We start from the raw sequence: 22661 nt of genomic DNA on the forward strand, positions 1-22661 counted from the left end.
TTAAAAAAAAAAAAGAATGTCTTTGAATAGCCAAAATTTGCTGCAAAATGTATTGATTAGCATTATTTTTGCTCTAATATTCAAGACCCATTCTGTCATACAGCAATTTTTTATATATACAACAAATTGTTTCTATGCTCTGTATTTTTTGGTCTATTTTCCTGCCATTATGCTGTTATCATTCTGTCTTAATTATTTAAGTTCTATATTGTGTTTTGATTATTGACAGGAAAAAGAAGTTTAATATTTTACTTCTTCAATGGTGTCTTAGATTTTCTTGGCCCTTGTTCTTCCATTACATTTTGGAATGATCCTAAGAACTCTCTCTCTCTATTTCTCTCCCATACACTCATGCACATGCATGTGCACATACACACCCACACACACACACACACACACCCACAGAAAAATATATCTGTTTGGACTCTTTGGAATTGCATTTAATCTATAGATTAATTTGTAAAGATTTGGCATCTACATGATAGTCTTCTAGTCCACGATAAAACACATTTCTTCATTTGTGTAAGTCCCTGTAGATTTTCAAGATATTTTTGTAATTTCCTCTTTAATGGCATCATTTTTTACATGCATTTATCCCAAGGTATTTTACACCTTATTTACCGTTTTAACTTTCTTTTAATCTTTGATCACATTGCTCACTGATAATTGGAGATATTTACAAGTGTTCCTGACATGTATAAAATAATTTTGCAAGCAGAAAATACTCGTATTGTATTTTCATTACAGATTTGTGGATTACTTTTATTGTTTTCTACTCAAGCAATCATGTCCTATAAAACATAATTATGTTTTTGTTTCTTCTTTCTTATAACTTGATATTACTTTTGCCTGGAGAAGGATTGGTGTTAGCAGCATCTTTTCTCTCTCTCCATCCTATAGGAACAACTTTCAAAATATATCCTTCAAAAATAATTTTTCTAGCTTTGTTTTGTTTGGATGTTCTTTATTACCTCAATAAATTGTCCTGTATTTCTACCATGCTTTTTAAAACCTATAACTGCATGCTAAATTTTAGTTAGCATTTTTTTGTGTGTGTGCACTTAATAAGACCATATTGTTTTCTGGAATACCTGGGTGGTTCAGCTGGTTGAGCAGCTGACTTTGGCTTGGGCCATGACCCCCTGTTCCATGGGTTCAAGCCCTGCATCGGGCTCTCTCCTGTCAAGGAAGAGCCTGTTTCAGATCCTCTGTTCCCCTCTCTGTCTGTGCCTCTCCCACTCATATTCTCTCTCTCTCTCAATCAAAAATAATAAATATTTAAGAAAAAAAGATTATATTGTTTTCTTTCTTATTTTGTCAATGTCAAACTCTAGATAGTAAATTTCTAGTATTAAACCAACTTTGCATTCTTGATGTAAATATAACTTGGTAGTAATGATATATCATAGTTACACACTGCTGAACTCAATTTACTAGTATTTTATGTATACTTTTTCATCCACTTAATTAATGAGGTAGTAATGTCTTTATCTGCATTTAGTACAGTACTTATCCTAGCCTTTATCCTATGGAAATGTTCAATATTGGAATGTCTTGTTTCTTGAAAATGTGTTCTTTTTAGATGGGACAAGATAGTGAGGAATTTCCCCATTCTGCTTTCTTTAAAACAGATTTATAAACACTAGTAAAATGTCTCTCTATATTCAGTATTCTGGGGATTTGGTTTATATTTGAGACAGATTGTTCTTATGCTCCCTCTGGATACATAATATTGAATATGTTGATAGAGTGTATTAAGAAAGAAGTGCAAATTGTAAAAGAATCTTCTTCCTTTTTCTTTCAGGGGTGGGCAATAATGAATGGATGTGAGCAAAATCTGACAATTTTTATATAAGCATCCATGGGGACCTCCTTATATAGCAAAAACCCACAGGATGAGGGGAACCACAAGATCTCATTACCTAATTCAGAATTTTTGACAGAAAATTATATTTAATTTTATCTGTCATATGCTATATTTGCATTTGTCATCATAAACTCATTGGTGATATCTGGTGTACTTTAATAACAGAGCGATGCTACAAAATACAAATAGATGTGTCTGTGTGAATTTCTTTGTCTGGAATGCACTCATGAATTTCATTCACTTATTCTAACATTCAAATATTTGTGTACTTGGTGAAATCTCTTTCCTGTACCTTCTCCCTACCGACTGTTACTACCCTTTTCAAAAAAAAAAAAAAAAAAAAAAAAAACAACATTCTAATGGTACTACTTCCTGAAAAGAGCATGAGCGGTCCCTTCACCATACAAAGAAGTATTTGTTAGTTTGCTTGGAGTGTCATAACTGCTTAAACAACAGAAATGCATTTTCTGATAGTTCTGGAACCTAGAAGTTCAAGATCAAAACACTGGCAGATTTGGTTTCTCCCAAGGCCTCTCTCCTGGGCTTGCAGATGGCTGGCCTATCACTGTGTTCTCACGTGGCCTTTTCTTTGTGTGCACTCATCCCGCATGCCTCTCTCCCCATGTACTTCTCTCCTCTACTTATAAGGATATTAGTCATATTGGAATAGGACCCACAAGAAGGGCTTCATTTTAGCTTTATCACCATTTAATGACCCTATTTCCAAACACTGTCATATTCTAAGATGCCCAGATTAGGGTTTCAAAGTAAGAATTTGGGGGAAAATATAACTCAATCCATGGCAGGTGCTCTTAAGTCCCTCAGATACAATAAAGATCTTTTCAGCTGTGTTGTGTTGAATTGTCTGCCTCTCAACAACTTTTTAAACAGATTATGGACAAAGGCTGCCTTTTAATACATATAACACCAAAGTAATAGAACAATTTAAATAATATGTGTTTACAGAGTCAGTGTGATATTAAGCCATATGAAAACTTAGGTTGAAATTAAAAATAAATAACACTGGTCATATCTTTATCTAAAGTTTTGATATATTGCTCAACATACATTTTTTGTACTAACTTTGTTTTTAAAATATTGCATTAAAGTGGTATTCATCTGAATTATTGACTTTTTATAGTGTCCCTTTAAATTTTGCATTTGAGATAAATGCCTTAATCCCCTCATCCTACTCTTTTGCCCTGCCATTCTACTCTTGACACTGTTTGAAATGATGATGTTCACAAGGCAAAATTCTCAGGCTTTATGTGATAAGTTTCTGTAAAACATAAAGTGACTATCTTTAGAAAATTCTATATCAGGAATAATTTGCCTTTTGAATAGTAGTACGGAGTTGGGAAAATAGCACTATTTTAGAAGTTAGAAAGCTGGATTCTGTTTTTTTCTGCCAATTATTTGCTGACTCTGGAGTCCAACCTTGCTGTTGGTGATGGCTGAACACAGAGTGATGCATGCAAATTCAATATATAACAGTGCGTGAACATTCAGCTGATTAACTTCATAAATGAACAAACTTGTGTTCTACCTTAAGAGACTTTGCTTCATTATATCTAGGATGTACAGGACTTTGCATTGTTTATATATCCCACTACCTTCAAACTAAGTCTAAAATAGATGATCCCTGGACGATGTGGCTTTGTGAGGTTTACTCATTGAAATTATCATGGTCTGGTCATATAAATATAATCTGAGTTTGATTACAGTCCCTGATGAGACTAAATAGTCAAACTACACTTAAGTCCTAGAGAGACTGTTTTTCTGAACGAGTTTTAAAAACAGTAAACATAGAAATCATGGTACAAATTGATTCAGAGATGCTGTGATAACATAGAAAAACATTCAGTAAAGCTGCAACTCTAATATTTTTACTGTGCACTAATAATAATAATAACCTCCACTGCTTCTTGGTTTCCTGTTCAAGTCATACCTTGAACACTTTACATTTGTTATTTTATGTAATTTTCACTAAATCCTACAAGTAGCATACCACTTCTGTTTTTCAAATGAAGAATATGAGGTATATCTAAGTTAAATCATTCTTCCAGGTACAACTGGAAATTAGATACCTTCATTTCCAGGACTGAATTCAGAATCTGCCACAGTTAATGCTCAATAATTGTTGAAAGAATGAGAATATCAGACTAGAGCAGCATGGAATTGATTCAGACCCAGAACCCCATAAATGCTTCTGACCAAAGCTGAGGATGGGCTTAAAGGGACAGCTAAGGCCCAGCCTGCAGGCCAGGGGCCCGAGCTCTCATTTGGAAGGCAGAAAGGATGCAATGGATCAGATCTTTGGAAGGGAGAAATAAAGCAAAATGGGAAGAGCCTAACAAGAGTCAGGACAACAGGCTAACCTGTGAGAATAAACAGTCATGTGGAGTCTAAAAAGGCTTAACCACTTCTCTCATTAAAGTCTGAATTCTTTTTAAAATTTTTTGTTTACATTTATCTATTTTTGAGAAACAGAGTGAGACAAAGCGTGAGCGGGGGAGGGGCAGAGAGAGAGAGAGAGAGAGAGAGAGAGACAGAATCTGAAGCAGGCTCAGGCTCTGAGCAAGAGGTCAGCACAGAGCCTGATGCGGGGCTCAAACCCACAAACTGTGAGATCATTCATTAAAGTCTGAATTCTAACACAGATACCATGAATTTGAAGGAAAAGACTGTGGGTGGAAAACTTGAGTATCAAGAAAGATAAGCTGTGTGTATCCATGTATGATCACATATTAACAGCTCCCTTAGTATTTGATATTTATATAAGCCTCTGAAGCATTATGTTTTTATTTTTATAATAATTTGTGCATGCTTAAATGTCCACTATTTCCAGAGAATACAGCTTATTTTTATCATTTTAATGTCTTTGTTTTCTCATCGTTTTCTAGAGCAAACCTATGCCCTTACCAATTGAGTGTATGTATCTCCATTCTTCTAATGATTTTTTTTTTTCAACGTTTATTTATTTTTGGGACAGAGAGAGACAGAACATGAACGGGGGAGGGGCAGAGAGAGAGGGAGACACAGAATCTGAAACAGGCTCCAGGCTCTGAGCCATCAGCCCAGAGCCCGACGCGGGGCTCGAACTCCCGGACCGCGAGATCGTGACCTGGCTGAAGTTGGACGCTTAACCGACTGCGCCACCCAGGCGCCCCTAATGATTTTTTTAAAACATGATTGAATGTGCATTTATACCATTTTAGGAGACATAAACACATTTACTATTATATACAATGTACTCTTCTGACTACTTCTTAAATATTTGAGAGCTCAGAGTGTGCCTATTAATTAATAAAATACATTTTTAAAAACTCTTTTCTACCTGTTCACTCTCCTCACTCGTTTACCTTTTTTCTCTTTTGGTATTGCTATATTTTAGAATTCAGTGTAGCGATCTTAAGATTCAGTGCTTTTGTGATCACCTGGTAAACTTGTTCAAATGCCAGTTTCTCAGCCCTACCCCCCCCCCAGAAATTATTATTATTTATGACTGGATTCTATCTCTTTGTCTTAATCTTTCACATCCCATGCCAGCCCAATTATTTCTGAAGCAGATTTTAGAGGATGATATTTTAACCTAGTATATCCTTGTATAGTATCTGTTCTACACAAATCTTTTTTTATATTCTCAAAGAATGTAGCTTTCTAAGGTATGTGCAAATTGATCCTGTTTAGTCTTACTGACTTAAATATGACTACGTAGTTTAGTAGAATGTGAAAACAAAGTCCTTGAGGTCTGATGGTATTTAGAACATTAAAGCGATTTGGGTGATGTCTGATTACGCCCATCATATTAATTCCAATAAATAAGACTGTGCCAACTCTACAGTAGGCTCTGAATAATAGCTGCTGAAAGATAGAACCATTGCAAATGCTGACAATTACTCATTTCTTATTTGTGTTTGTCCATGATATTCATCTCTGTCTGATTTACAAGGGTTAAACAAGAATGAATTAGAATAATGGATTTAATACACCCTCACCTCCACCACCCACCCCATTTGTACAACATCATCATTATCCCTTTCAAGTAATTATCAGTCTATCAAAACACCAGGGTTATACCTATCTCTAAGATATTATGAAGAATAGATAGAACTGAGTAGCAACACTTGCCAATAGCTTATATTAACTTGCTTGGGTTCCCCAAGACTATGGTAAATAAAAGAGAAAAACACATTTTGCCATGAAGTGACATATAATGTATAAGTCAAATCTACATACTTTCATAAGTGTATCTCCATTCGCAAGATACAATATTAAATGCCAAATGTAATTGCATACCTTTTCTATCCCTCAATCTCATACTTCTTTTGACTAATTAATTTCTCTCCTTTGGATGTCACTTAAGCATGATTTCTCAAGGAGGGAGTTTCTTGTTGCCACTGACTATGTTACTTCATCCTACACATTTTCACAACTCCCTGTACCTTTGTACCTTAGCACTCTCTTCATTTCGTAGTTAAAAATCTGTTTATAGTCATTTTCTTTTTTTTTAGAACTTTTTTAAACGTTTATTTATTTTTGAGACACAGAAAGAGGCAGAACACAAGGCGGGGAGGGGCAGAGAGAAGGGGAAACACAGAATCCAAAGCAGCTCCGGGATCTGAGCTGTCATCACAGAGCCTATGCAGGGCTCAAATTCGTGAACCCTGAGATCATTACCTGAGCAGAGGTCGATCGCCCAATCAGCTGAGCCACCCAGGTACCCCTATAGTCATTTCCTTCTCAAGAGTACAGTATAGTAAGGTGAAAATAAGATTTACCTTACAGTGGAGAAATCTAGCAAACACTACCTCAGTGAAGCGTTTAAGGTTAACATCCACAGTGACAAGTCATGCTGATAGTGTGTTCTCTCCATGTCATGTGATAAAAATGGTGCTTTAACTCTGTAGTCTTGTTTCCTAAAACCCATAACTCCTGGATAATTATGAAAAAAAAAAGCATAAGAGAAATCCCTACAAAGAGAATCTTATAAAACATCTTACAATTATTACTGAAAATACTCAAGGACATCAAAAACAAGAAAAGTCTGAGAAATTCTCACGGCCAAGAGGACCCGAAAGATGTATGATGAATAAATGTAATGTGGTATCCTGCATGAGATCCCGGATATGTAATAAGACATTAGGTAACATGTAAGAAAATACAAATAAATTATGGACCTTAGTTAACAATGTATCAATATTGGTTCATTAATTGTGACAAATGCACCATGCTCATGTAAGGCATTAATAATGAGAGAAATGGGGTTTGGAATGGATGGAAACTCTTATACTGTGGTTGCATTTTTCCTGTAAATCTAAAACTATTCAAAATAAAAAGTTTCATTACAAAAAAACCTGTTCAGTTATGTGTCTTCCCTGTCAGATTCTGTGATCTCTGAAAGTCAGGCTGTATGTGTGTTAAACATCTCTATATCCTCAGCGCACAGCACACAAGAGGAGCTTGATAAGTAATTGTTAAATGAGTGACTGAATGAATGAGTGAAATAAACATTTAATAACTGGCTGTGAAAGAACCTTAATTCCCTGAAGAAATTCCTATTTATATATGTAAATAGTGTTTCTTCAAACCACCAGTCAGGATGCAAATGAATGCCATCTGCCTCTTGTTCTCCCACGACCTCTTGCTCTTGGGTCCCTGCAGTTATTTTCCCTGATTGACTGCCCTAAATATCTGTTTGCTCCCAAAAGAATCCCTGTGTCCCTGTATAATCAACGGCTTTTGCTTCCAAGCCAAACACAGTGGATAAATCCATGAAAACCAGGAAGAGCTTAGGGAGCACGTCCCCCGCCCCCCCTTAGGAACAGGCGTTCAAAGAGCCTGGGCTGTTTTCTGATGCTCTTGATGGCAATACGTTCCTCTCCCAAGACTCCTTGGCCACGGTCACATCGTTGATATTAGAGTCTCTGAAATATTAATATTAGAAAATCAATTTACTGGATAAGGATCCTTCTTTAAAGAGAAAATACCCGTTTAAGGTTTAAGGGATTAAATCCCCCTTCTCTTTGATCTGGAATTAATGTCAGGCAGATCATTTTTAATTCCAAATGTGCCTAATGGCAATGGGATTTTTGTTCTGGGAGGAAGATGAGACACATAATTTTGAACACTGGAGCACTTAGGAGTATACAGTAGATTTAGTGTTGTGGTTGGTAGGAGGGCACTGCCAGGGTATTGGTTCATGGACAGTTTGGCAAATGATATCTCAAGAAGTGAAAGGAATATAAACTGGAAGAGGCAAATCAGTCCAAGACTAGAGTCATGTTAAAATAACAACAGTAGTAAAAAAACATCAACAACAAGATAAAGGTTAAAAAAGAGGAGGAATTTTCTAGTGTTGATGCTGTACTATAAGGAGTGGGGGAAGAAGGCACAAACATTGATTTTCTATCTTCTGCTCTCCTTTACAGCATGTCTGTACAGACACCAGAACTGAGATGAAATATATAATTAGAATAATTCAGTGATATCTTGACCACATTGGCTCTGGAGAATTAATTTTGTAAATAACAACACGTATTTACAATGTTACATCTACAGCAAAATATTCCAAATTCTACAAAATTAACTTAGAGAGAAAATACACTTACAAGTTCAAGATTGGCTATAACTTTTTAAAAGTAAGCTACAAGTAAACCTACAAACAAACAAACAAACAAAAAAACCCTCCTTAGTAGGCCAGAACAAAGATCAATTTAAATAATTAGTGCAATGAACTGATTAATGCTTTTGATGCTTTATGAAGGTCAAGTTGTCTAATGATTAAAGTTTTTGTTCATGAATCTGGGGGTCTACAGTTATATTTTTAGCTTTATCTGTTGTTTTGCTTCATTTTTTGACCAAGAAATTAAACTGTGTCATTCTCACTATATCAACTAAAAAATTTAAAAATGTGTATGAGTGGAATCATGTATGCATTCATCTATTTAAAATATGGTTTGGATAGCAGCTAGAAGTTAAAGGTCCACTACAAGTACGTGTACATTTGTATTTCTAGGTATGCTATTATTGAAGATGATATATAAAAACAGCCCTGATAAGTTGTGTTTATTGGATACCACCATTTAAACCTCACAGTGCCACAATGCACCATTATTAACAATGTGGATGTTTTTTCAGACAACCAAATATCTGCCTTAGAAAACTTAAGTGGGAGAGCTGAGATGTAAACTTAATCAAACTGACTTGAAAGCTTGAGCTTTTATTTTCTTCAAAATTAATGAACATAACTTCCAAAAAGTACCACATATAGTATCATACTGTTTAGCAGACACCTAGTAATTTTCCATCAAAATAGACATCATAATATGTATTCATTTTTAATTTGTATGATAAAACTTTATAATGGAAATGGGTATTTAAATCAGAACTTTTATCTTTTAAAAAAGTAATCAAACAGATCCATCATTGATATATTCTTCCATTTACCAATTTCAAAAGATATATTACTAATTTTCACTGAGGTAACAGAAGTAGACATTCTGTAGTTATGTGATGTAATTACACTTTATGTGGGGAAAAATGACTAAAGTTCATCTTTCTACTGAACACCAAATTATATAAAGTGTGTTTCTTGTCAGCTAGGATGGTTCTGTCTGTTCCCATTGCTTCCTACCCTGCTAAGAATCCACAGAATCCACAGAAAACAAGTCTGTCATGAGCCAAATGCTCACCACAGGAAGCTCATTCCTGTTGGCACTGAAACAATCTCATATTAGAGGAGGTCAGCTTACCTTCAGATTCATGACATGAAGATAAGATGATATTTACAACATTTAGTGGACTAATCCAATTTAAGGTTAAATAAACATATAATGTGACAACCCTTAACCTGAAAACGAATAATGCTTAGAGTGAGCTATTTAATATTAAAGGGATATTTTTCTTATACGTGAGGAAATATTTAAACACAAATCATCTTATTTGTTCTTTTTTTGTTGTTTTTTTTTTTTTGACAGTCTTTGCATTAAAAATGAGTTGTCTTCTAGATTGTTTTCTAAAGTAGAATTACACATTACGGAATGAGAGTTACAAATCAATAGATAATAATTAGTATTATTTTTTACCTTTTCCCTCTTTATCAATAGCATGTGTGAGTATTTACATATAAAGATATTTTTTTCCAAATTTTCTGGAACAAATGTTATAATTCATGTAGCTATTTAACAATATAACATTAAACAGTTATGAATTTAAAGGGTTTTTTTTTTACTCTAGAAATTAATCTATAAATGTCCTGGACAAGTGGATTAAAGCCATACATGTAGTGAACCTGGATACTTGTACTGTAGTAGAATCAGTGAGTGTGGTCTTCCTTCAGTGTCCTTCATATTTTTCCAATGCCACTGCCTAATATAATTAGTAGCAACAAATGGTTATAGTTGAGTAAAATATATAATGACAGATCTCAGATCTGAAAAAATCCTTAGCAAATACATTTAGTCCAATTTTTATCCTTTTATAAGACATGATTTTTCACACACATTTTATTGCAACCCGTAGGACTTAGGAACCCAGGTAAGGTTACAGAACTGAGGTCAGTGTGAATTAATGTTAGGCAAAACTCTTCATGACAAACAGATTATCTTAGTTTCTTGATTGAAAATAGGCCTGTTAGAGATTTCTGTGTAAATTATCGCTGCATAGTTTTTATCTTAAGACAATTCCACTAGCATAGAATGTGGTAGAAGGCAGAAATGATCCTCTGAAAAAAGATCTCATAAAACCTTGGCTGTTTCTGGAAACCATCTAATGAAGCATCACATATTTTCTTTGTCAGAGTGTCCATATCTTTAAATAAGAAAGGTATTCTACCAGAAGCAAGGCCTTTTTGAAGGAAGAGATTATTTATGTGGCTGGAAATATAAAAGATAAGATAAAGACAGGGGGGGACTAAAGTTTTAGACAGAAACTCCGCCAGTTGAGAGAATCATATAACTTCTAAGAAACTTAGTCCCAGACATGAGGAGAATCGGTGAGGAAGAGAAGCTTCCTAAAAGTGTTGGCATCATGTCTGATTAGAGAATATGTGATGTATAAAATATATACACAGAAATTAGATAGGGAAAAATGATAAGACTTCTAAGAAATTCTATTAAAGAGAATTTTACCAAGAAAAGAAAGTGCATGCCCCATGTCAGATAGACCAGAGTATCTTCTGGTCAACAAGTTGCCTCAACACAAACCTCATTAAAAATAACTCTACCCATTTTTACACAATCTCTTCCCTTGGTAAACAAATTTATTGAACAATGCAAAGAGTGATAATTTTGGAATTTATTGTACTTTATAATAAATATCCTTAAATTATTTATTATCATAATTCTAAGACTATGACTATGGATTTTAAGATCATAAATGGAATTTATTTTTTTTTTCAACATTTATTTATTTTTGGGACAGAGAGAGACAGAGCATGAACGGGGGAGGGGCAGAGAGAGAGGGAGACACAGAATCAGAAACAGGCTCCAGGCTCTGAGCCATCAGCCCAGAGCCCGATGCGGGGCTCGAACTCACGGACCGCGAGATCGTGACCTGGCTGAAGTCGGACGCTTAACCGACTGCGCCACCCAGGCGCCCCCATAAATGGAATTTAAATGCAGGTTTCCTACTTACTGTGAACTTTAGACAAATTACATAATCTTGCTAAGCTTCGGTTCAATACATTTTTTACTCCACAAGTACCAACAAATAGTTCCTAATAGTTGTTCCAACTGACTTTCCCACAAGCAGCACATGACCGTTTCCTTTGCTCTGGATTTTCACCAACACTTATATTTTCTGGTTTTGAAATTTATTCCTAATCTGATGAATGTGAAATGATTGTGCACTGTAGTATGAGTGTGTTTTTATATCTTACTGGCCCATTGGATTTTCTTTCATATCTTTTTCTTGGTTATATACTAGGCTATTTATCGTTTTGTATTAATTTTGAGCATTTTATATGGTCTGGAGACTAACTCACTAGAAATTAGATGGATTGAAAGGTTCCTTCTAATTGATGCCTTTTTTAAATGTTTATTTATTTTTGAGAGAGAGACAGAGACAGGGTATGAGTGGGGGAGGTGCAGAGAGAGAGGGAGACACAGAATCCAAAGCAGGCTCCAGGCTCTGAGATGTCAGCACAGACCCCAACGTGGGGCTTGAACTCACGGACTGAGAGATCATGACCTGAGCTGAAATCAGACGCTTAACCAACTGAGCCACCCAGGAGCCCCTCACCTAATTGATGATTTTTTAAATTGCCATGTTAAAAAGTAAATTTTGATTGTAATGTAGCAAAATGCACCAGTATTTTATTAATAATTTGTTGGCTGTATTTTATTTAAAAAAAAAACTGCCCCGGAAAAGATGGTCATAATACTGTTTTATCTGATATTTTACTATTCACATTTAGGTTTTTAGCAATGTAGACTTGATTTTCATGTACCTTAAATTAAGGTTTTTTTTCTTCTTTTTCTATTTTTGGCACTGTTTTCTCCAAGACACATTTCTTCCCTTTCCTTGTTCCCCTTCCTATTTGAAAGGGGAGCTGACACCTGTAAGTATTAACGACAGCTGATTTCTGGTTCTAGAGGAGATTGGGAGGGAGGGCATCAATATATTCCCTTCTGCTGCTGCTTAGAAGATGCCTCTGGCTGTATCTCTTTTATAGGACCAGTTCCTGTCAGGTCCAGAAAGTTCCACTTCTGCAAGTTGTTACCGGACCCTCTGCTCAGTTCATCCAATTTCCTCCATTTGACTCTCAGGTCTAGGGAGGATCACAGCTCCCTGCTTTTTAAAATTTCTAGATAGGGGCACCTGGGTGGCTCAGTCAGTTGAGCGTCTGACTTAAGCTCAGGTCATGATCTCACAGTTTCTGAGTTTGGGCCCCGCATCGGGCTAGTTCTGGAGCTTAGAGCCTGGAGCCTGCTTCAGATTATGTGTCTCCCTACTTCTGCCTCTCATCTGCTCATGCTCTCTCGCTATCTCTCTCAAAGAATGAATAAACATTAAAAAAAATAAAAATGTTTAGATTTCCTGAGTGTTTTCTGATTAGTTTCTTTGCCTTTTCCGTCATGTATAACTGATTCCATGTAATTAACTTTTTAAGAAAAAAATCCTGAAAAAGCATTGTGGTTTAATGATTTTTTCCCCATATTTGCTGAAGTGAACAAATATTTTTTTTCTTTGCCTCTTAATATTATTTGTCACCAATAGATTTTATGAATGCAGAATCATACTGTAGTATTCTTATAGTTAGTTATATCTTACTGGATAATAACTATTTTTATAAACTCCATTTCAAATACATGAAAATATCTTTCCTTTTTTCTATCATTTTATAATAGTTTATTTTTCACATACTAGATTCACAGTTATTCACTCTAGAATGTTTATATATTCTCTTTTTTGTTTATTCTTAAACTAGAATGTAATATGTTCTATGAGGACAGGGATTTCTGTCTCCTGTTCAGAACTCTCTCCAGGGCATGAATACTCGTATCGGGCAAACAGTGGGAACTTGATAAATATTTGATTAGGTAATGAAACCTATTGCTGTTAATACATCTGGTGCGGTCTACTCGGACTTCTTTTGCAAAGAATCTATTTTCTCTCAAGCAGTTTTTTTTAAAAAGATTTTCTTCTTTTATATGTGTTTTTCTTCAGTGTTTCTTTGCGTGTTGGTGTGAATTTATATTTAGATTTATCTTGCAGTTGAAATTAGTTTCTTGTCTGTTTTCTTAATTCTGCTAAACTCTTGATAATTATCTCTTTAATGGTGGTAACTTTGACATTTCTTACACTCTCTGTAACACTTATTTGAAGAATATAGGTACATACCAGTCTCTGTTGCTCTTACCTTTTAATTCTTTAATTACTAAATATTCTATTTAAATTTACTAATCACCTTTTCACAGGCAACCAGAATAAAAATGACTTTCTACTAGCATATTGCTTTCATTGTTTATATTTTTCATTCCTATTTTTTTCATATCTACCTTTATTAGTTTCACCGTTAATGTTTTTAATGTTTATTTCTAAGGGAGGGAGAGAGAGAGAGAGAGGAGCAGAGATGGAGACACAGAATCCAAACTAGGCTCCAGGCCCAGAGTGGTCAGCACAGAGTCGGAGGTGGGGCTTGAACTCACAAACAGTGAGATCATGACCTGAGCTGAAGTCATACGCTTAACTGAGCCACCCAGATGCCTCTCATCATTAATTTTGTAGGTTTTTATTTAAATCCAGGTAGTTAACATACCATGTAATATTAGTGTCAGGTGTATTTGATATTTCCATACAACACCTTCATTCACCATTTATTTTTAATGGCTTCCTTTATCAATTTCAGCTTTGAAATATGTATATTTTAAATCTCTGTCAGATAGCTTCCTACACATTACATTCATGTTAAATGAATTCGCGTCCGAAGTATTGATTTTTGTAGACTGTATTTACAGTACTTTAGTCCTTCACGTTTTTTGTAATTCTTGTTTACAGACTGATTTTGAAGTGATTTTTGTATTGTTTTGCTTTTACTGTTGTTATTATTATTACATTGATTTTCTCTCTTCCCTTTCTGGGAGCCATTCTTCATTCTTCTCTCTGGTCAGTCCGCCATCTAGAATGTTGTCTTATATACTTGTAGTTATCGCAGATTGTCATGACGCTAGTAGAAGTTGGCGACATTCTTTGAAGGCTGCATTTGTGCCTTTCTTTTCTTCTCCAAGATTACCTTGTATCCACAGCTTCTGATAAAATGGAGCTCTACATTGGTGGCCATATTCTTTTTTATCACCAGACATGAGGCCCCTCTACTGCCATTTGCCTCAAATAGTGAGTCTGCACCAGTACCTCATATCTTGTGTATAGTCTCTTGGGCATAATCTCCTGGCCCCTGCTGAACATTGCTTGCTCAGATCCTGCAAAGCAGGGGTTTCAGACCCTCACTTCGTTTAGTCTCTGTCTTATTTCTGGTCAATGGAGAGGTTTATGTTGCTTTTGAGCACAAAAAAATGTCTTTTTGATTTTCTATTCTTATATTTCTTTTGACATTGCTTTGGTTTTGAGAAGACCATATCCTAAAGCGGGGAATGACAGCTCTGCCTTGAGCATAAATACTCTGGCTTAGTCTGTATTACTTAAAGTTTTTAAGTTAAAGAGTTTGTAAATATTCCTAAGAATAACTAAAATTTTCTAACATTTACCACATGTATGGCATATTCTAAGTATTGCAAAGGTTACAATTCAGTACTGAAAACAACCTTATGAGATAGATGTTAACAGCCCCAACTTCCAGAAGAGAAAAACTGAATGATTCAGTTGTTTTTAAACAAACTTTACCAAAGTCACAAACTTTAAGCTGCAGAAGCAAGATCAGAACTAGGCACTCTGATTCCAAAGACCACGTATATAACCATTTTGCTAAACCAAAGAGCAAATGCTTAGGCAAACTAAAGTCTATGTTGTCATTAGATAGCAAGTAAGTATCAACTGTCTTGTTCTGGGAACCTTTATTTGTTCTTCCTATTGTGACAAAGTGGCATGCTTATTACACTGTCTATGACTGTTTACAACATAGCTTATGTCATCCTCTCTAAGCCTCTTTAACAGTGATTGAAATAAGGAAAAAGCAATTCTGTTATATGCCTAGAGGAGAATAAGTTCTTTCTACTTAACTTCATCTCCTGATGCACATTACTAGTGGGATGGCTGACTATTAGAATGAACAAATTTCTCTTCCAGCTTTGTGAATTCATCTAAAGGATGCCTGAAGGTGAAGGTGAGTTTTGCAGTATATTCTGAAAGCATAAAACTTCGTATAACTGCATTTCTGACATGCATGGGTTCGACAGCCTGAGAGTTCATGTATTATACATGGAGATACAGCCTCCAGTCCTAGTAACTACTTGCTGGGTGAATGACAGCTATAAACACATTGTCTATCACAGACTTTCATAAAGTTTATTATGAGTGGATTTCGAGGTGGGTGTCTAAGCTCAGATACGGTCTATGAGCCCTCTAAATTCTGTGATGGGTTCATCTCAGAAGAAGAACAATTATTACACTACTTATGCTTCTAAGGCTGCACTGTAATATTCAACTTGTATCAAAAAGAGAAAAAAATGTGTCAAGAAAAATATATCCCAATTATAGTTTTGTCTACTAATTCACTGTTTGACGTTGGACATATTACTACTCATCTTTGAGGTGCACTTTTATTGGTAAATTATTGGTAAAATTAGTAAATTGAAAAAAAAACTGTGGAGGCCAGTTGTAATTATTCTTTGCAAGTTAGTAATTAAATGTGTCAATTTCTCTGATTCAAAAGACAAAAGACATAAATTGATTTTTATTTCTTCTGAGGGCTATATTTATTATTTTCACATTCATCATTCTCCATATTACTGTTTTCTCTATAACAGTATTCAGTTGAGGTGCACCAACATGAATTTCAGTGAAATATCCTACTCTACAGTACAATAAAATGTTTGTAATTGACAGATTTAAAATATCTACTTAAGACATAGTTGAATAAAATTTCAAAATAGCTCCTATAAGGTATGTATACTTTATTGTATTCCTAATGAGAAAAGTAGGGTGGGAACAGATTTTATTAAGCATAGTATGGAGTTGAGAAAATCCAATGTGTGGCAGTCATAGATTGTTTTCCCAGTGTTGGCTTTAGGTAGGGAAATTGAGGCTTGAGGAAATGTGATGTCATAGTCAAGTCCACACAAAACATACACAGCATTCAATCATGCAGATTTGCTATATAAAACATGCAAGACATTTATCTTTGGGGCTTACTATTTGAAAAAGAAACGTCAAATTCTTCCAAGGTTTTCTCTAATAACAAACTAATTACATAAGTTATGCATGGGCTATAATTTACTTTCCTTTCTCTCTACAAAAGCAACACATTAATTACTTTTGTTGGGTAAGTAGAAGAATGTCAAACAATAATCATTCATTTGAGATCTCCACAGTGAAGCTGTAATTATGCGACAGAAAAAAAGACAAAGACTTTCTCTCAGACTGTGCAGACCCTACCAAATGTCTTCAAGCATATCAAAGAATGAAGACACAAGGAACGACATAGGGGTGTTTAAGCAGATAGTGGCTAAAAATCTTAGAAAGAGTTAACAAAATACTAAAGGCACATTTTCTTCAAAAATTTACATTTTCACACACTAGTAAATTTACAAAATTTATAATATTACATTTATAATTAAGGTCAACTATCAAACATTGACACAAATTAAAATCCCATAAGTAAACAGAAGAATATAATAATCATGGATTGGTAGACTCAGTATTTTAAAGATGTTAATTGCCTCAAATTGATTATAAATGAAGCATGATGTCAAGTAAAATCTCAGAAGATTTTCTTTTGAAACTGAAAAATGTAATCTAAATCATACATTGTAATACAAGGGGCAAGAATAATGAGGTAATCTTAAATAAAGTTGGATATCAAGATGTCAAGCATTATTCAAGAACTACACTAATTGAGGTGATGAGTTATCATGCCAAGACAGACCACTGAAAGAGGCCAGAATACATGATATGAACTCATACTCTGGATGCTTTTTTTTTTAAAAAACCTATTACCTAGCAATGCATTGAAAGATAGATGGCCTTGGGGCACCTGGATGCTTCAGTCACTTAAGCATCCAGCTTTGGCTCAGGCCATATCACAGTTCGTGAGTTTGAGTCCCTTGTCAGGATCTGTGCTGACAGCTCGGAGCCTGGAGCCTGCTCCAGATTCCATGTCTCTGTCTCTCTCTCTCTCTCTCTCTCTCTCTCTCTGCCTCTCCCTTGCTCTGTCTCTGTCTCTCTCTCAAAAATAAATAAACATAGAAAGAAAGAAAGAAAGAAAGAAAGAAGGAAGGAAGGAAGGTGGCCTTTTCAGTACATGGTGCTTAAATATATGCTTCTCTCTCTCTCTCTCCATCCTTATCTTTCTCTCTTGAAAATGTTTTCATTTTGTTAGCTTATTGAAGGAGATAACCAATACAATTATAATAAAATTTTATACAGAAACACATTGAAAAATTAAAAATGCTATAAAATGTACAGTATTGTTAATTGATGTCATTGCTATTATTGGAAAGTGTTTTTTTTTTAAAGAGGCATAAATTAGAAAGTGTGTATAGGGCAGCATTAGTAAGCTAGAAAAGTATTATTACTGCAAATCTGACTATGATTTAATATATGTTAAATTTTATGAGGTTATTTTAATCTAATTTCCCGAGTGCCTAATTAACTGAATTTTTTGCTTTGGTGTCTTTAAAATTTAAATTAAAAAAATTTTCCACATGTAATATATGTTCATAATTTATAAATAAAAATAGGACTACAAGGCTTATAATAAAAAAATTCCTGTCCTTTGCTCCAAATTTGCCCACGTTTTTATTCTGCTCCCCAATGACAACTACGTTCACAATTTTTCTCCCAACATATATTTCTATATAATCAATAATACGAATCTTCATCTATGTATTTTTTTCTAATTTTTTAAGTCATTTGTTGATTTTCACTGTAAGTGATGAGGCTCCATTCACTTTGTGAAAGCCAAAATGGCACCAAAGTTAAACAGGCAAAGATAACTTTTTTCAAGGCTATTGCAATAGGACAGATAGACTAGAACTTGGTCTGAATTCAGCTTCCCTGAAAGAATGCACTAGAAAGTTTTCTGAGTTGAAGAGGGAGTGTGTGGGGGTGGGGGGTGGGGGGTGGGTGGGGTTGGTTCTAGGCCATCTGTGTTTACTATTGGCTTTATCCAATGAAAAGAGTAAGCTTCTCCTGTTTTCACAACAGAGGTAGTTTCACAATTTGGAGCAAGTCACCTGCAGAAGTTAGATTTCTACCTTCCACAGAACCTGGAAGACCAGGGTGTTTATTCTTCTTTGATGATTATGTTTAAGAGATGGTTCCCAGGTTCTTGGCAAAAGCTTTCATGGGTTGTAAAACAGGCAAGAAGATTTTCAAAAGGTTTATATCCCAAAGGGACAGAGAAAAAAAATTACCATTAAAAGTTTTCTAAATAAATGCTCGAAGACAAGAGAGGTCATAGCCTAAAATCAAAAAGAAGCCTGTCTAAACTGTAGTCAGGCTTTGCAAATCATTAAGGCCATCTTGGTCAACTTATACCATAACTTTTGTTTCCATCTATGTAAATGTAAAAGTAATCAACATGACTAGGACAGATTTTTAAGATGATTAAATATAAAAATTATACCCCCTCTTGCATTTGCCTCTTCAGATAAAATTATTAATCTGCACTTATATAATAGTAATAAACATAACTGACATTTATGAGCCAGGTGTATGCCATGGGTACATATATCATTTGTACTCATCCCAAATAAGGTGTGAGTTCAGGAATTATTCTAATTAATATAATTGAGGAAATTAAGGCTGAGAGAACTTAAACAATTCGAGATGAACCGTAAAACTCACTGTGCTCCATACACAAAATGCTTTTTTTCTTCCCTAAACCTACAATACTCCTTTGTATCTATTTGTCTTTGAACATGCGGTGGCCTCTAAAACAGTCTATCTCCCTGACTGCAAAGTACTCATTATATTAATACTTTCTGACCAAGTGAAGATATTGTCCCTAAACTTTCTACATTCCTCCTATCAAGAGAACTTCAGCCTATCCTTCCTTCCAGAACAACCCTCACACAATCTTCTAGAGACCATATTGTTCAATTTGTGCATGGCTGTCTTCCAGGCAAGTGTGAAATCTCTGAACACAGACTTGATCTCATTTATCACAATATCCCTAAGTACATAATATATACCTATACATATATTAATATTGGTGGGCAAAGGGTAGGTAATGTGTCTGAACTAGGTTCAGGTTCAAATGGCCATTTCCGTTTGAGATGATACAATATAAACAGATTGATGACTCTCAGTGACCAATTCTAAGTAGCTGGGAGCTTTGCCAAAAAAAGAATCATAGATAACTTTACTTCTAGAAATAAGCACTATTACTATGTTTTTGTCAAAGAGGTCAGTTGCTAAATGATGGCAACAGTGGGAAAAAGACATCCTAAGACAAATTTAAATGTTATTTTTTTAATGTTTATTCATTTTTTTTGAAAGACAGAGAGAGACAGAGCACAAGCAGGGGTGGGGAAGACAGAGAGAGGGGAACACAGAATCTGAAGCAGGCTCCAGGCTCTGAGCTGTCAGCACAGAGCCCCATGTGGGGCTCAAACCCACGAACCATGAGATAATGACCTGAGCTGAAGTTGGACGCTTAACCGACTGAGCCACCCAGGTGCCCCATCCTAAGAAAAACTTAAAATAAAAATTAATATTTGATGCTGTTTGATAAAATTCTGTCTGAAAAAGAACTGTGTTAGGTACTTAAAAAGTAAATCAATTCACTAACGGTAGAAAGTCTGCTAGTAATGTGAAACATATACTGATGAAATGTTTCATTATTTGAAGTTGTGTGCTTTTGAGGATTTTAATCTGAAACCTATTATTCACTAGGTTTTATATGAATTATTTTGCTTTGGGGTGAATCAACAGGATCCTTTTCCTTTTATACTTAAAAAAATCCTGCTGCCCGAAACTTTCAACAGTTTAAAACAATGTATCAATACAATGTAAACAATGTAAAAATACTGCCCAACTAGGAATGCATTTCAGAATCCTGCTAATTGCAGGTATGGGAAAAGCTGCTACATTTTGTAAGCTAGGAAATAAATACAAGTTAAAATCTTTCAAAGAGTAATAGACTCCATAGTCTTGACCAATTATTTCTTCTCTGATAATCAAGGCACCATTTAAATTTTAAGACTACACTTCTGGCAGTAGGCCTTCCCTGTATGATGACAAGCCTATGAGTGCAGCCATGTTGAAGGGGCAGATAGGAGATAAGGGGTACAGGAGAAGAGGAAGAGACTATCAAGACTGGAAGGTCTTAGAGTTTTTAACTATTCTTTAAAAACAGTTGGTTTTGAAGTTTAATTTTGCTTTTCTTTACAGTAAAACACATGCATTCTTATGGTTATATATTTCAGACCTCTTTTTCACTAAAGAAGTGAGATTAAGATTACTATTTCCCAGAGGTATGTAGGACTTCATCCTAAGAAATATGATACTTTCATCTGGGTTGGAAAGTTGCAGCTACACTTTAAGAGACAAGGCAGTGTATTAAAAGAAATGATATGGAGGAGGTAACTTGGGTTTTGCTTTGAGGTATTTCCTTCAATTTTTCCTCCTTTCTTCTTCTTTTGTTGTCTGTTCAATAACTCGCTTGTTAAAGTCATCAAAAGGTAAATCCCTTCCGATGGATATAGAACATAGGTGGTACCATTCCAATGGCTTCGTTATATAACCTGCATTTATAGGCAAGTGATGAAAAAGAAGCTTCTTTCTAATGACTTAAACTTTGTCATTATTTTGCACCATCAAATTTCCTGCAGGAGAAATAATCTTAGATAGACCTTGTTAAATGAATAGATCAGATGACTAATAGAATGAGGATGCCAAATATTTATGGCTCAGTATGCCTCCTGTTTATAGTTCATAAGTAACTTTACTGTACCATTCATTAGGAAAAACTGAACGCTCTTTCCACTGATATCTAATACTTTGAGGAAACTTATTTTCATGTTAGTATTCATAATTTTCAACCACTTGAAGCCTGATAATTAAGTAGCCAAAAAAAAAAAAAAAAAAAAAAAAGAAGATTCCCATAAAGCTGGGACTAAAAGGAGAAAAGATTGTGTTCACAAGAGCACACATGTCTATGCTATATTTAGTTGTTTTCCACATGTTGGTTTGACTTGTTTTCTTTCCATATGTCAGAACTCCACAACTGCACGAGCAGACGTATCTTACTTTCTGCTTTTCACCTTGAATTCTATGAGAATAAATGAAAGGCCTGCACTCTGCAGAGGGTTCAGTGGAAAATCCTGGCAATCAGCCAGGGCCACTTGAGAGACGATTTTCTAATACAGCTGCTGAATCATTTCAACGAGATTGTGTGAACTAGATGTGATGTTTACCTCAACTCTAAAGAACATATGTTTTGTGCATGGTCAGTCATTACCTTTGTAAATGCCTGAGGAACAATCCACTTCCAGTTTAATATAAAGTCAGTTGAAATAGCATCAAATAATACACATGAATATATATCAGTTCAATTTGGAAAACCCTGTATTGTATATTAATTTTATATTGAAGATATTTAGAAATGGGTAAGATGGGGAAGTATGCCATCTAGATAAATTTCCATAGTAGTTTGAAGATGTCCACAACTAGAATTAAAAGCTTATTGAGTATTAAATATACTGAAATAATTTTTTCCTTGAAAATGCAGATATGTGTAACCATGAAGGTCTCTGCTTTTTGGAATGGTAAATATATATTAACTATATTTGAAGAATGTAGTTTGCTTTTATAAGTAAAACAAAATATTGTATTTTACTTTTCAGAATCACCTTGATACTTGTGCTGAAGTGATGTCACTGCACAGGACACTGACGGGAAAGCTAAAGCTCATCGATTAATTCTGTGTTTAAGTTTGAACGATGTGAAAAGAACAAACCCTGCTTTTCTAAAAAACTTTTTCTATATCAAAGCATATTATTAAACATTTAATATTTTTTAATTTTTTTTAACATTTATTTTTGAGAGACAGAGAGAGACAGAGCACGAGCAGGGGAGGGACAGAGAGAGAGGGAGACACAGAATCTGAAGCAGGCTCCAGGCTCTGAGCTGTCAGCCCAAAGCCCTGTGTGGGACTCGAACTCAAGGACCG

Source organism: Lynx canadensis, chromosome F2 (genome assembly GCF_007474595.2).
Source record: "Lynx canadensis isolate LIC74 chromosome F2, mLynCan4.pri.v2, whole genome shotgun sequence".
NCBI lineage: Eukaryota > Metazoa > Chordata > Mammalia > Carnivora > Felidae > Lynx > Lynx canadensis.